At 39.7% G+C, this 16,852-nt stretch overlaps 1 protein-coding gene across 5 annotated transcripts in view; it reads left to right on the top strand.

Annotated features, from left to right (window-relative positions):
* Positions 1 to 16,852, top strand: part of sphkap (SPHK1 interactor, AKAP domain containing) — a 74,873-nt gene that overhangs the window by 17,862 nt on the left and 40,159 nt on the right. The window contains exon 1 of one of the 5 annotated variants that reach the window (XM_057347371.1): positions 13,489 to 13,725. The exons of the other annotated variants lie outside the window; for them this stretch is intronic. The gene's annotated coding sequence lies outside the window, so the exon portion shown is untranslated. Of the gene's footprint in view, positions 1 to 13,488; positions 13,726 to 16,852 lie in introns of those variants that run through there. 5 annotated transcript variants of the gene reach the window in all.

The raw sequence follows: 16,852 nt of genomic DNA, 5'->3' as shown, positions 1-16,852 counted from the left end.
AGTCACTTGGCTGTTGTGGTGCATTACAGGTAAAACACTGAACATGGGCAGTATAAAACCCCTGCTTCATCCGTGCTGTAAATGTGCTGGTGTCACATCCGTGAAAGCACAATAAATGTCATTGTTACTTTTCTTAATAAACGTTTTGTCTAATGCACTGCAGTAGCCAAGTGACTTGTGTCATGACTTGCGAAGCCTACAAACAGCATTATTTTATATAACTCATTACTCCATGACTTATTTTGAAAACCAAAGCACACCCACACATCAGCTCTGAGAGCTCCAAGCGTTCTTATATTTTTCGCCATGCTGGCTTCCACTTACTTTTGGCCGTATGTATATGACATGATTAAAAAAAAATTATACACTATATAAAACAAAAGGAGATACACTATTGAAAAAAAGAATATTGCGATAGTTACATGTATCGATATTTTTGCACAGCCCTATTGCATAATGAGTGTGTCAGGATCTGCTGATGCTTCACGTCCTATTGCCTGTATACACTTTTGTCTCCTTAAAGTCCTCCTTTGTCTCTTTATAAATGCAGCTTTTAGACATTGTTCTGTTTTTTGTTATAAATCAGAAATTACAAGGAGGCAGCTTCCCGCATTAGAAAGTCAATGGACAGGGTTGCATTGTTTTCCCCTCTGGTGTGGGCGTGGCCTAAATGCGCCCTGTCTCCATGTCAAACGTCACATGACTAAACCGGAAAACAGATCTTGTTACGTCTGCTTCTCTGAGAAAGAAAAAACAGCATATGCTGGGTTAGGTATGTTTTGATGTTGGTTTGAGCACATGACCAGCTTAAACCAGCACATGACCAGCACAAACCAGCGAACCAGCATCAAAACATACCAAACCAGCACATGCTTGTTTTTTCAACAGGGGTGTTAACAGCATTATAAAATAACAGCAATAGCTATTGATTTTTGAGGTAATCAGCTAATCATGCTTGTTGTTTTCTTTTTTAAGCGTTTTATTCTATGTTTATATTCAAATGTCAGTGAAAATAGAAAAACTTAAATATCAATCTGCATGTGTTATGTAGATCAATTAAGCTCATATTTGGTATCTTTTCTTAAAGACATTTTGAGTAAAACAGCTTTATATGTAACAAGCGCATACAAAAGACCTGAACGCCATTTTCCTGTTTATGCATGTGACGTTTGGCATAATACCTACTGAAAAAGCAAAAAGGAGCACTATGCTCCTTTTTGAAAAAGCAAATAGAAACTATGACAGGGCTATGTATTTTATATTGCCTTTCTGTTAGTAGATCCTGGACCTTCAACAGTGAAAAAGTCATTGAAGCTGCAGAGAAAGTTGAGGACACATCGCGTCAAAGTGTGTATGCGTGTGCGTGTATGATTGTGTGTTCAGTTTATTAATGAGGATTGAGGGTCTTCAATCTGATTTGGGTCAGGAAGGTAATGAAAAGATGTTCTCATTACTGTGCATCTGTGGCTATGAGTGTCTTCAGAGGACCTGTGTGTAATCACCTGTGTCTCTCTGTCTGATGCATTACCTCGCTCGCATGTCCACATGTGTGTGGGGGGGGTCAGAGTCTAAATCTGCATAATGTGGTAAATATAACCCCACTCAATGAGCAAATAATTAGACCGCACTCTGTTGCACTTGATTTCAAATTTGAAGTGTGTGGAGAGTCCACAGGTGTGTGCTTATTAAAGGAATAGCTCACCCAAAAATGTATTTCTGTCTTTCATGATTTACTCACCCTTATATCATTTCACACCCTTTCTACTGTGAAGCATAAATGGAGATTTTTAAATATTGTACTCTATTCATTGTAAATGCATGAGAAAGTTTTTAGGTATCAAAAAGGACACAAAAGCACCATGAAATGGTCGTAAAAGTGATTCATTTGCCGTATGACTGTATGCGCACCATATTCCAATCCATTCTAGCTCTCCCTGGTGTGTTTTTGAGACTTTGTGAGAAAAAGAGCAATGTCTGATTCAAGAATCAGGTTCAGATCTTTTCAATTAATTGCTTTATGCAGTTCACAGAAATGGGAGCGAGCTGGTTCTCAAGTGCAAATGACTCAATGATCCGGTCCCAGCAGACTTCACGGCTCACTGGACTTGAAGATTATCGGTGAATAATGACTTTAATTTCACTCTGTTTCTCACACAAAGTTATTGTAAGGCTTTTTTAGACTTGGAGTATAGTGCAGACGTCGTATGGACGACTTTTATGGTGCCCATGTTAAAGTTTAAAACTCCAGTGACCATTTATTTACTTCCAAAAAATTAGAGCATGGTACATTTAATAAAAGTTTCTTTTATGTTCACAGAAGAAGGAAAGTCTTATGGGTGAATAAATGACAGTATTAATATTTTAGGGTGAGCTATTCTTTGAATGTATACGATGGAATTCTTTTAATGTCTACGATGCCCTAGTAATCTCAAGGTTGGACTACTGCAATGCTCTCCTTGCTGGTCTTCCTGCAAAGGCTATCAAACCGCTTCAGCTGGTTCAGAACGCAGCAGCACACCTCGTCTTCCAACAGATGTCATGTGACGCCCCTTTTCATCTCTCCACTGGCTACCGGTTGAAGCCTGTATCAGATTCAAGTCACTAATGCTTGCCTACAGGACTATCACTGGATCTGCACCGGCATACTTTCACACCCTCCTACACCCCTACACCCCATCAAGAACCCTGCGTTCAGCAAACCAGCGGCGTCTTGTATTGCCTTCTCAAAAGGGCAGTAAATCGCTTTCCCGCTCATTCTGCTTCACAACTCCTTCCTGGTGGAACATTCTTCCTAACTCGGTCCGGTCAACCACATCTCTCACAACATTCAAAAAACTACTTAAAACCCATCTCTTCTGTGAATACTTCTGTGAAAAAAACCTCTCTCTTTCTCTCAACAGGTATCGGTCTAGCTTTTGTTGAAACTAGTAACTTTGTATTAGCACCTGTATGACATATCGCTTTATTGCTCCCTAAGCTCTTTGTAAGTCGCTTTGGATAAAAACGTCTGCTAAATGACTAAATGTAAATAAAATGTATGTGGGGACCAACATAACACCTTTCAGACTTCATGTGTCTGAGATCTTCAGACCTCCTGATAACATCAGACAAACAAAGTCGGTGAGTCGGCATGACTCACCGTGTCCCCCCTCACTTTTTTATTCTCTCTCAGCCTCCTTTTTTTTTACTTTGAGATGTAGGCCTCAAGCTATTCTTTGAGCGGTCCATTTTATTTGTGATGTTATGTGTTTATTGATTGGCCAGTAGCGTCTAGACCTGCATTGATTGAGGTCTTTTATGTCTCCAAAGTGGGGTTATATTGGAGCTGCATGCCTGGTAATGATATTAGACTGGGTTGAGGTTTGCACATACATGCAAACACAAAGAAGCGTTGACGCATGACGCCCCGACGAGGGCTTTGGCAGGAGGCGGTCCGGCAGGTCCCGCTGAGGTCGGCTGTGATGGGCTACATGAATTGTCAATTCATTCTTTGAGTGGCCTCCTCGCTTGCATGTGATCAGAATCACCTTCATTGCTTGTATGCGAGAATATTTTCTACATGAAATCAATATTGACTTACATATAACTGCTCAACAGAAGCTGACAGGTGTTCATAATCGTTTTACGAGGTGGCTAATTCGTATGAATTCAAACAGTCTTATTTGAACGTTTTTGAGACTTTTGTATTATTCAGAGTTATTATAGTTTTGATATTTGTTTTATTTATATTTTAAATTAGCTTTTATTAAATATTTAGCAACTTTTTTGTATGCTTTTGTCATTTTATTATTTATTTGTTTATTTTTTATGTTGCTATATAAGATTTGTCCGTATACCTTCTGGTCATTTAATTTTCGTTTTAGAAAGGTAATTTAAAAAACAAAAAAAGACCATTGTTTTTATTTTCTACTAATAATCCAGAACCAAGCGGTTGAAAAATGAGTCAATTTTGCGGTTCTTCTGTCATTTACAGAAAAGAAAATCTATTGAAAATGAAAAACGAAAAATGCCTCACTTTCCAATTTACTAAACGCCATAACTGGGAACGCCCACAAAAACGTCACAGACTTGGTCGGTGTGTCGTATCTGGGGGCGTGGCCAGCGTGAGAAAAATCATACAGTCTATGGGCAAAACAAACGATCCTTTCCCCTTGACTGGAAATGCATAGCGTTAACCCTGTATGGCCTACGTAAAACCACTTTTCCCGTTCAACAGAGCAAGATACATAGAAAAACTGAGCCGTATTGGGAGACTCTATGATTTAAATGTCTTAACATTAACATTAAATGAATACATTTCACAGTTTCGAATGTAGCACGCGACGTTCTCCCAAAACAAGTCCGTTATAACTTAAGGAAACTTTATAGAGGAAGCTTTATAAACTTAAATAAAGCGTATAACGTGGCTCAAGGCAGCGATAAGCTACGAACACAAAATTTTCTGTTATTATGTTGATGTGGTATGTATCAGTGGTACAAAAAAAACAGTGTAGTAATTTGGTTATGCATGGTCGTTGTTTCGGTACATTAAGCCACGAAGCTGTTTCCTTAATAGACTAGTCTACGGAGATGACAAAAGTATGTATAAGGGTCATTTTAATCAAATAACTGTTCAGTGTTGAAATTATGAGCCATAAGCATTAATATTTTACTTGGCCACATATACGACTTTCTTATGATTCATGATTAAAAACTACAAAACTAGCCCCATGAAAGAGCGTAAGTGTGAATTATGTTATTCAGAAAAAATGTGTTCTTTTTTTAAACAAAGTACCATTGGACCATCTCAGAAACCTTTGTCACATATAATGTCAATCATTAGCCAAATATCTAAGTCTTGCCCTTATATTTTCTTTCCACGTACAGTATTCAGTTCACATACTGTAATACAGTTCATAAGTAAAACGGCTTACAAATGCCATTTGTTGACTTTAAGAGAGAAAGAAAATCACCCGGAACAGAGGACAAAGTGTATCCGGGTGGACGTAACTGTGCACTTTTGACACGGACACATGCATTACCGGTTATGTACTTTACAGCATGTTGACACACCCTCTGTGGCTATATTCTGTTTTTGCTTTGTCAAATCCTTCCTGTGTTTGTTGTCCCCGTGCCATGTAGACTCATCACCCATCTCCCCCTCTCTCTGTTTTCTCTCTGGTCGGTGAGATAAACACAATTTGAATTTTAATCCGTAACGGTTATGCTCACTTCTCTCGCGTGGCAGTCTGGCTATGGAAGAAAGCGAGAGACACAGAACTGTCAACCATGCAAAATCAACACAATAGCCATTGTATTAAAGCATCACACAGCAGGCGTATAACACTGTGGTAAACATCAACACAAATAAACAACACTGAAACAGGAAGGATGGAAGAAAACCAGCTTATGAAGAAGTGCTGAAATGTCAAAAGAGGTGCTGAAGAAACGAGAGCAGTACACGGGTGTTTCCTAAAGATGAAATCTTGTTCTTTTTATTTTCCTTGCTTGATTTTTGATCTTCTTTTGTGTTCCACAGATGAAAGAGTCATATACATCTCAGTAGAGGGCAAGGTCATACAGGTCCAGCAGAGTGTGATTATGAAGGTCACACGTGTGACGTCAGAAGCTAAAAATGCCCAGTGTCGTCTCTCTCACTTTCTCCTCTCGCTCTGCTCCTTTGATTCCTGTTACCTGTTGTTTCCATTGCTGGGTTTCATTTATAATTGATTTAAAAGGCGGTCATACATAATTCATTACTGTTTGCTAATGAGACCTAAAAGACATTGACAGATCCAGTTGAGTATTATTTTCCACAGGCACACAGTTAATTAACAGTCCCAATGAATATCGGCTGAGGTCTGGACCCCGTTTCATTATTGATAGCGATTGATTAACTTTGATACCGACACCCACAAACAAGTCTGTGCAAAGGCAACTGCGGGTTAACCGAGTGTTGCTTTAATGGGGTCAAACATGATCTCTTCTCAACCTGATTTATTTTCATTTTGTCCCCTTTTTAAGCAAGACCTTTATTAGGCCCTTTATTATGAGATTTTCTCTGCTTATGAAAGCCATTACTGCCTTTGCAAGAGTCATTGGAACAAACATGTGACCCATTAAAAGTCATACTTTTAGTAGATTGTTCTGTAATGTTCAGAAAAGAAAATCGATTGATTTCTCCCATTATTCTTATTTTAGAAAATCATTCGGAGATGTTATAGTAAGAATCATCTTTTACCTTACAGTGACTGTGTTACACATGTACGGTACTGAGAGGTACCAGTCACAGGTCAATTGTGAGTGTGGTTTTTGCTTAATTTTAAAAAGGTTGTTAAAATGTAGAACATGTTTGAGAGGGTGACAACAAATGTAGGAGAGAAATGTAGAAGAGAGAGTTAAAATGTGAAACCTCAAGTAGCTTTTTAAATATGAATTCTAGCATTGCATACAATACTGTATATACAGTAGTGGTCAAAAGTGATGTCCGGAGAGAATGTTTATACAATATTTGCCCTCTCGGGTTAGATTTATCCATTTATTTATTAGACAAAATTACATTTCAGTATGGATTTTATACTAATATACAACAAATGCATTGAAACACAAAGTTTACAGAAAATACAGCAAGTTTGGAAAACTAAATCACAATGAAAACGTTTTACAGGACCACATGATATTTTTTTCTCTTAAATGAAGGACCAGATTAAGGGGGATCTATTGACAGAAATGCAATATAATTTACATAACTATGTTTTCAGAGGTGTATAAAGACCTTACATAATAAAGTGTAATGTTTGTATTACCTTAGAATGAGCTATTTCTATCTACATACGCCACGGGTCCCCTTACATGGAATTTGTCATGTTGTTTCTACAGTAGCCCTAAACGGACAAACTGCTCTACAGAACGTGTTTCGTAAATACGTTATCTCCTTCGTAAAAGAAGCAAAAATGTGATAACATCTTAGTTCTGTGTCAGCCACCATAGTGCTTCGAAATGAAGGGGTGGAGTGAGCCATTGGTTGCAATTCGCAACCTCACTGCTAGAGGTCGCTATATTTCGCTGACTGCTGCTCTAAATCAGTGGTTCTCAAACTGGGGCCCCAAGAGCCAGGGGGACCACAGATGTTGTGGCATTATATGAATTATAGAAATTTGTCATACATTTTATGCAATCAAACATCAGAAAAATGAGACCACCAACCAATAGAACTGATGTTCCAGATTTTAAGATTATACGTTTTATTTGGGGGAGGGGGGGCGCAAAGCGATGCACTCTACATAAAGGGGGCCTTGCAACAAAAAAGTGTGGGTTTTACATTGGGGTGGCTTTTATGAGACTGAAAAGTGAAAATCATTAGTAGGCCTACATGACACATTAAAAGCTATAATATGTAGTTTTGTGCTACAGTTTACTTATTTCCATAATGGACACTTGATTTAGACTTTTCTGCTACTCTCGACACAGGCTGCTACTGAAGGATGATCATTTTCTTGAAGCGACGACATACCAGCCACCCAACGGCATTATCGCCCATTTTTATAGACATGCCTGTTTTATTATAAAGCTCAGATAGTGGGTGAAAAGAAAAAAAAATATTTTAATATTTTAATTGGATCTCTGGGATAGATAAAAATGTATAAAATGCTTCTTTTACATCCTGAAGTGCTTTTTCTTAATTAAATTATACTTAGTGGTCTCATGTGCAGCCTCTGCGCAACACTGATATAGGTGTGGGTGTACATTCACTGCCAGTATAATCTAATGCATTCACACATTGCCCAGCAAGACCACAGAGGCTGGCATCACAAAACAGTTTTCATGCCAAGTAGTAAACCATTTAGATAAACAAGTACAGGATAATTCACTATTTGTGTACTGTACATAAATGAAAAAAAAAGGATGGACAATCTTTCACATACTATTGAAATCACATAATTTCACATACTGTTATGAAATTCTCGTCTCAAATAGGTCTTTATAATATAACTAGAATGAAATGTTTACCTTACTCTGCATATTTATGATGACAAGTTACATTACAACACAATACGTACAATTTATTAACATTAATATACAGTACATCTGCATCATGTCTCACAAATGTATGCGTGCAGTATCTATCTGTGATGTCATTCGCTCTGTTGTGTCCGCCTTATCGCTTTGTTTTTAGTCCCGTCCTAATGATGCACATTTCAGTCTCATTTCCACAGATCATTAGAACAGCTTCCATGTTCCAGGAACGACTGTGGCTGTCTGTGTGTGTCATTATTATCAGTAAATTATTCCTCTTTTGTGTATGATAATGTCCTGTGATATGCCACTTAGCTGTCTGGATTCTAAACCTGATCCATAATTGTTGTATGTACTTCCCTGCCATGCAGGTCGACTGCCATTAAGGAGCATTAATTGAATTGAGAAGACCAAACAGCTGCTATTCCATTTGGTCTGCATGTTAATTAACAAGCTTAAGTTGTCCGTGGCATCCGCTTGACTAATTACAAATCTAAGTATTATCTCGCCATCTCTACACAATGTGTAATAAATAAATAACATATATGTTGGGTTTGTCATTGGTTCTTGTGCGTTATCACATGAACCAGTGACATCAACAAGGACATGTGCATGGTTTTGCAAGATTTGAGAGCTACAGTGAAATGAAAGATTTTTATGTAAATTTAGATCTGTTCCTTAATGTTTTCATGTGACGTGAGAAGACTTGGTGGGTAATTACATGGAAATGTCAACCTTAAAGCTCCCGTGAACCGGATGTTGCGATCGTTTTACTTCCGTATTCTGATGCGTTTCCGAGTTAAACCAAATGAGAAAAATAGTGGGCGTGGCTTGTTTTTTCACTGCGATTTCATTTGATGTATAAAAACAGCCGTTGGATTTTGAAATGGAACTGGCCTGAGCTGTTGAAAAACAGAGTTACGACACTCGATCTCGCCGCCGTGTGGTCACGTGGTTCATGGAGCGCTCAATAGTTCCAAACAAATCCGTCAACCTATTTGAATGGATTTTTGCGGGACAGACAACAACAACTATATTTGCATAAATTTTGCTAAATTAGCACATTGTGTACACTGAATACTACGTTGACCTCATTCATAGCAGCATTTTGTCTGGGGAGTAATATGAATATGCAAATGCATTCGGGAGACATTGAAATGAATGGGCTTCAGTGCAGTGTTTGGAACTATTGGTCACTCCATGACACGAGTTACTTCCGCATTCCATTCGTCCAACAGACATCTCTGCGAGTTTTTAAAGGCTCTGGAACTGGCAGCAGACTGACAGTTGAAGGGGAGGGGTTAACGGATGCTCTGCCCAAGCAGTCTAACTTACGTCATCTGGAGGGCGGAAGTGCATTTTCACATTTTAACTGAAGATAATGAGGACACATGAATTTTAAAAAGAGTGACCCACGCTGATTTCATGACAAAATAGGAATTGTAATTTTTAATTTTGGACACTGGGACTTTAAGATGAAAAAAGTTTAACTGAAGGTTTTCACCATGCTGATAGGTCAGATGTTAATATTTGGTGGTTTAAATACCCATGTGAAGTTTTTGTGTGTGTTTGTAAAGCATGATTTTCCATAGTCAGGTATTGTCACATCCATAACAGAATTGTCACATTCCTATTCCTCATAAATGGGCAGATGAAAATTAAAATAAAGTAACTATTTTATGTTCTATAAAGAGCCGTCCCTTCTGCAATTGTTGGGTATTATTGAGTTTACTGATTTGTACATTTTAATTCACAGAAAAGTATGTTGTTTCTCTAAAACGTGCGTCACATCCATAACGTATTCATTTTTTTCTCTTTTAAAATAGAAAACTTGTTTATAGACTGATATTTTTCTGATGCCTGGACTCTATCATGAGGGGTTTAGTAAAATATAAACAGCTGATTCAGTATACTGATAATAAATATGTTCGCTGAGATTTTATATATTTCAAGTTTAGACTGACAATGTCACATCCGTAATGCTGGAATTACCTTGGTCTGTATTTATGGTGCTCACTTTGTCATGTTGTCACTTTCATGGGAAGGGCACATATGGGGCTTTATTATTATTATTATTATTGAGAGATAGAGATGGAAAAGAATTGACTGAAAACCAAAAACCAAGAGGGATTAGAAAAGTGAAGGATGTTGGACATGTGAGAGGGATAGGAATTGGATTAAAAGTGGAAAGGGGATAAGAAGAGCGCATGAGCGTAATCCAGATGAGAGCAAAATGGACAAGGAATAAAGATCAGTCACAGTGACAGACGTAGACTCGCAGCCAGACAGACATGATGGGCAACCGATGCCCTGAAAGACCAAGCAAGAGAGAGAGATCTTGGCGTGGATCTTGTTCTGATGCTCTCTCACCAGTGGTCTGGAAACACAATCTGTCTGCATAATCTTTCCACCTCTTCCGGAAACCCGGAAACACGGATTGATGCCCAAGAGATGCAAACTCTCATGTTTGCTTACGCAAATACACGATTTCTCCAGTTAGCCTTCTAAATCTTTCCCTATTCATAGAGGCATGCCCCATTGCTCACAATTTCTACAAGAACGGCACACGCACAAACACACACAGAGTCACAGACATTCGCTGTCTCGCGGTAAAAAGAAAGCTGATGGCGGCTCTCTGCCCTGGCTGCAGTGTGCGATTATGATAATCGGTGATGCAGGTCGTAACTGTCTGAAATATGAGAGCGAGCTGATGTGCAGAGGACACGGGCGCTCTTATAAATCTGCACGATACGAATAACATCAGCCAGAGACTCCGTAATTAAACCGATCAACTATCCTATTAACACTAATTACACCCACGTGGGCCAAACCCTGTGTGCCTCCTCAAAACATCTGCAAAGGTGTGTGTGTGCGTCTCTGTGTTTGTGTACTTGAATTAAATGTGTGCGACACTGGGGGAATTTCTGTACTTTGTGTCTTTGATGTGATGAAAGGCCCCGCTTATCCGACTGTTCGATTGGATGGAAATAATTGTCAATTTAATTTTTATTCTTGGGCACAGCTGTGTAGTAATGCACATGGGCATGTGCACCCTCTCTCTCTCTACACACACACACTCTGTGCATTGTGATAGAATCTCTTGCATCTGTAAACACACCTTGTCTGACTCCTACACATCCCGTCTAATTAGATGACAGACTTCTGTCTTTACGGCATTTAGATAACACCAAGAATTAGCATATAATTAAAGTGACATATGGAATTTGCATTTCATTTGCATAACTCTTCAGCTGTTTAATGCGGCCCCTGGCATAGGCACACACGCCGTGAAAGAAACCGGTATGTGTAACGTGCCTGACCCTTCCCATGAGCCCTTGGGCCTACAGGTCATGGCACCTATATCCCATAAATATCTCCGCTGTGTCACATCCGCTCGTCCGCATCTCTGCCTCCGTCATCACGTCCCCTGCAGGCTCGTTTCTTTTCGTCTGTCTGTGCGTACAGAGTTGATTTCCACGGAGCTCCTCTCTCTATTTTCAGTCTCTCGTTTTCTTATTTCATCAAAGCAGACTCCCTCGCAGGCTGGTTTTTTGGAGAAAGCTCAAGCACTTCTCATCTCTTGCTTTGAGAATGAATTTCAGAAATCACGTCGAAGCAGTTTAGTATTCATTCACTGCTTGTCGTATTTCGCTACTCTTTCTATCATACCGGAAACATGCAACAGAGCTTAGAAAATGAAATAAAAGATATTCACGTATTTGGCTGAGCTTCAAATGTAGAGAGTGGTTTCAAACCCCTTAACATGCACAGGGCCCAAAAAAAGGCGTTTTGATCGTTTCTGCATTTTAATTACCTTTGTTTTACATTATTATTCAATCAGCTATCACAAAATATGCATAATTTGAAATCTAAAACACTCAACATTTATTTTCTGAACTTGTTTTTGCATTCAATAAAATTCTCAAAAACAGCAGCGCTTATGTAAGAGGTTAATATTATAATCAACATTAAATTCAAAAGTATGCGAACCAACCAAAAGCTCTTTAGCACAACAATAGCATGTATGTAACCCAATGTAACCCAGGATGGAGATATCGCTGTCTTTGTGTTGTATCTACACTAAATTATGTGTATCCGGTCCTACCCGAACCATCTCCAAGTGGGATCTGAACTGGGTTCTCTAGCATCAGTCACTAGAGCACGTCTTGAGACCAAGGAGTGAGGTTTACACTTTGCACAGCTTTTTACACATTATATGACCTACACATGAACTTTCACAGATTTGTTTAAAGCCTGCAGTCATCTGTATTGTTGCATGACGTGCATAGAGATATGCGAAACATGCCAGAACCACGTCAAAAAAACTGTTATAAAACAACCACATAATGTATGCCTTTCGAGTCAAGTCGCATTTATTTGCATAGCTTTTCAAAAAGAAACACAATTCAGAAACATCGTAACTCGGTTGAGTCTTCCTCTATACTGACCAAAACTGCTCCACTCACATTTCATCTTAAGAAAAATAAATTGATGAAAGTGCATGAAGAGCATGAGCAATATTGTTCATCCATGTTCTAAGACCATCACTCTCTGCTTACATCAGTCACAGTGACAACTGCCAGTCGCATAAGTTCTGCTTAACGCACATTAAATAGCTGCTGTCTGTCCAGTGAGATGGATGAGAGAGAGAGATCAAAGACAACCCAGCCGGATACAGGACCTCGCGCTGCGGTATATCATTGTGTGGCCAATAACAGCTCTGTCTCACTCTAAGTCATTAAAAAAACCAGTAACTCAAAACAAGCTCTGTTCATGTCAGCGTCTGAACTTACCTCTGGGCCAGACATGTATGATTATTAAATCAAAAAATGTGTCACTTGCACATCTGCCGGTTGTCTGCCATCTACATAATTTATATTACAGAGTGAAACCTTAACCAAGAATGCAATAAAAGCAATTCCCCGAGGAACATTTTCAGGCAAATTTAAGCATACGTGTTGTAATGTTGACTGGGGACTGGAGGTAGAAATTGGGTTTTTGCATTATAGGGTGTGGAAATGTGCTGTCTATGGTTAGGTGGTAATGGTTTTTGGGGAGGAATTGTGCTAGTGATGCTTATCGATGATGTTGTATCTGGGGAAACTGAAGAGAAACACAGACTGAGGTTTTGTCATTTGTAATGCACTGAAGGATGAAGTGATCCCTTATAAAGTTAATCTGATTCTATGCACATACGCAATGATGATTCTTTATGTCGAAGTGAGTGTTTCTGTTGTCTTTTCGTCTTCATGAAATGTCAAGTTTCAGTATCCTCATGTCACCTGCTTTAATTCACTAAACGTGTCCAATTCCTCTATAACTCCTGTACATGCTGTTTTAGGGAAGTCATGCATATTAATTGAGAAGATGTATATGAGAATATACGAAGTTTTTTCTGTGTACTAAATAAAACCGCAGTGACGCGCGCAGTACCCCGCGGTTTTGCTCATGCATGACCGGTCCATACCCTTATGTGGCATGCACTACCGTACAGCCAGTGCGCAGCTCCCGCGCACGACTATATTAACTAACGGCATGGCGCGGCGCGAGCGCTGAAATTCCTCCGCTGCTACTCAGTCTGTGATGTGCTCGCGCTCGGGACAGGGGCACGGGCACGCTCCACACCACTCTGGCACTTCTGCACGCAAGATATAGGAATATAAATCCATTCGTTCCTCGCTTTTTGCGTGGTGGACTGGCAGAAGCCCAGTGTCTTTTGGAAACATTGGGGTGAGTGCGTTTGTTTGAACCTTTTTCCTGTGGATTCTGTAACACGAGGTATCGTGAGCGCGTGTCTTAGGATGAGATCAATGAAATGCTCGTTTTTATGCTTCAATATGTTTATTTTAGTATTCGTGGCTATTTAAATGTAATTCATCAATATCTGAAATTACTTTATGATCGCTTTCAAACAGGCTATGCGATTGTTTGCGCTCATTTGGGTACCACAAGACGCCAAAAAGTAAGCAAGCTTTAAGAGGTGTTGCGTATGCGTTTTTGCCGTTGTTTATTCGTTTTGATTTACACGTTGGCAGTTTTATTTAGCCTAGTTTTCAGTTAACGTGTTTTGGGCTCCAATGTGTTGTTTTAGCTGGAGACTTGCTCATTTCTCCACAGAAATATGCGCAGCCAGATACATTAACTAAAGTAGAATTAATGCTCACGTCTTTATATGGTTGTGCACAGAAAGTAAGCGAAAATAATGTGACGTTGTGGATAAAAAGCCTTTTTTCTCAGGTGGCTCGTGACGTCGCGCAGTGCGCATCTGTTCGCGCGCGGACTGGGGAACCTCTGTCCTTTTTTATGTCGTATTCTCTCGCATGCTGACCCAAGGTTTGATCCAAAATATATACGGAACGACAGAAATCACCGTGTAAGATTGATGTGACTGACATCTGGGGTCGGTTGTCACACGGTGTTTGAAGATTTTAAAGTGGAAGAATCTTGTCAGTCAGGCGTAAAGCTCTTCTCTCCAACCTCAGATCTAAGCGGTCAACGGGGTCATTTTAAAACTAACCCTGACAGCGGGATAAATTATTCACGGAAAAAATCTGATTAAAATCTTAAAATACCTCAAGCATATTAAATGAAAGATTAGTCGTGTCCCGTCGCTTGAGAGAACAGGTGCCAGAGAAATAAACAGTTGCGCGCGCGGAGAGCGGGAAATGTCGTTACAGTTCAGCGGTGTAATATGATAATTATAAAAATATTGGCTGAAATATTGATTTATACGAGTGTGTGTATCACTGGATGATATCCTTTGCTGACTTTCAGCTGGAGATTTGAACATTTCCAGTGACAAAACTATATTTTAAACACACATAAATTGACTAAATTATCTGACAGATATTACTAAAGTGTATGCTAAAGTGACAGCTGTGATAGACTCTTTAAATAGCAAAAAGTCCAGGGTACAGCCCTCTGATTTGTATCCAATCAGAAGCGCTCTCTTTCTGCCAATCATTTTGGACATAATATGCGTTCAGCGATCTTGCGTTCTCGTGTTTTCGATCTACATCATCATCAACTGTCAAAGTCCAGTTCCACTCATGCTGCCTTCTATACAACTGGGATTTCGAATATTCCCCACCTCAAACCCGGAAGTAAACATCTGAAACCCCACTCGAACATGGGACCCCTGAACTTGGAGTGAGATCGATCTCCCCCGACCTCAGGGAGACGTGTCATGTGACACGCCCAAGCTGTTTCCATTAAGATTAACGGCGCGCTATCTATTCTAAAAATGTAAAACAGACTTTAAAGTGTTTTTACAGCACAAAATTATATAAAACAAAGTCTCTGGTGTAGGTTTTATTTATAAATTAAAACAATACAAATCGTTTTGGCACAATTTAACGTGCGTGTCACGATCGGGCGTGGCGGAAGAACCCAAATGCAGGCAGGCAGTGAAGGGGTTAATGAAACAAGACTTTAATAACAAAAACACAAAACAAAACACCCTCGATGGGGAAAACAGAACTGAGAGATTAATACACAACAAAAGACTTCCCACGAGGGGGCAAAACGAAAGCAAGAACAGTAAAAACTAAACTAAAGGACACGACCAAACGTCTTAAATCAACACACGACAAGGGTAAAACACAACACTCACAGAACACGGGCACGGCTAGGGACAGGAACACTCGACAAGCAAAACACAGTACATCCAGGGTACACATACATAGTACAATACACGAGCACAAGACAAAGAAACATGAGGGCATTTATAGGTAAGACAAACGAAGGATAACGAGCGAGGGCAGGTGGGAAACATTAGACACGGAAGGTAAGCAATACATGAAACGAGAGGGGCGGGGCCAATGACGAGACACGAGAAAACACATGAGAAGTAAAAACAAACAACTCATGGCTTTCTCACATAAAACCTAAGGGCTCTGTCCCGATCCTGCCACATGACTAGAAATTCATAAACAAGAAGGTAGGACCGTGACAGTGCCGTGACGCGCGATTGACTGGAACGCATTGAGGTCGGACATTTAAACTGGGATGTTCCCATCTACGGCTGTATCTGGAACGTGTTTTAAAGAACACAAGTACAGGAAATGCATGAAAGTACCCATATGTGTTTTTGATATCAAGAATGCATCAAATGCAGACACATTTGAAGTCCCAGAAGTCATTGTGGCACGAGTTCGTTCTGGCAAAATTCTGTAGCTTACAACGCCAAGTTCAACAAAATGTTGTGTTTATTACCAACATGTAAATATCACCAGATGAATTTCGTGACCATAACCAGCAGGAGATTTGAACAGTTCTGGTAGCCATATGACCAAGTGAGGATGGGTCTACGACACTATTCATTTGCCGTCTACGACCGAGTTGTGACTGACAGACTGAGTAAACCGAATGTGACAGGGCTTCCTGAGAGTAAAGTGATAGTGTTGCTTTAATTGACTTTCAATGACATCTGTGCAGTTCATACACCATTACTGCCCCCCGACTATAAAATGTGTGATTTCCAGCTTTTTTGCTGATAAATAAGCGACCCTTCACGTAACCAAATCGATGACTCATTTCCATAAAGACTGGAGATTCGGTGTGCTTAGGCCCAGACACATCAAAACACATCACGCAGCTGCATTCATCCCCTCAGGGGATAATTGAGGATTTTCAGCATCTGTTTTTATTCTCCTGCAAAGTGATCACACTGTGTCAAGAGCGCATTTGGTAGCTGTCAAATGGCGTTCATGATTTCATGTCATAATCCCATTACGTGAGATGGAGGAAGGGAGTTCAGTATGTCGAGCTGTATTAGACAAGGGTCTACTTTCTTGCAAATGAAATACAGACAGCGGTGATGGGTTTAATTTGAGCGCAAATCAAGACTAATGGGACT

Source organism: Triplophysa rosa, linkage group LG12 (assembly GCF_024868665.1).
Source record: "Triplophysa rosa linkage group LG12, Trosa_1v2, whole genome shotgun sequence".
In the NCBI taxonomy this organism is placed as follows: Eukaryota; Metazoa; Chordata; class Actinopteri; order Cypriniformes; family Nemacheilidae; genus Triplophysa; species Triplophysa rosa.
The sequence above is the reverse complement of the archived record's forward strand: the minus strand, read 5'-3'. Positions and strand labels throughout refer to the sequence as shown.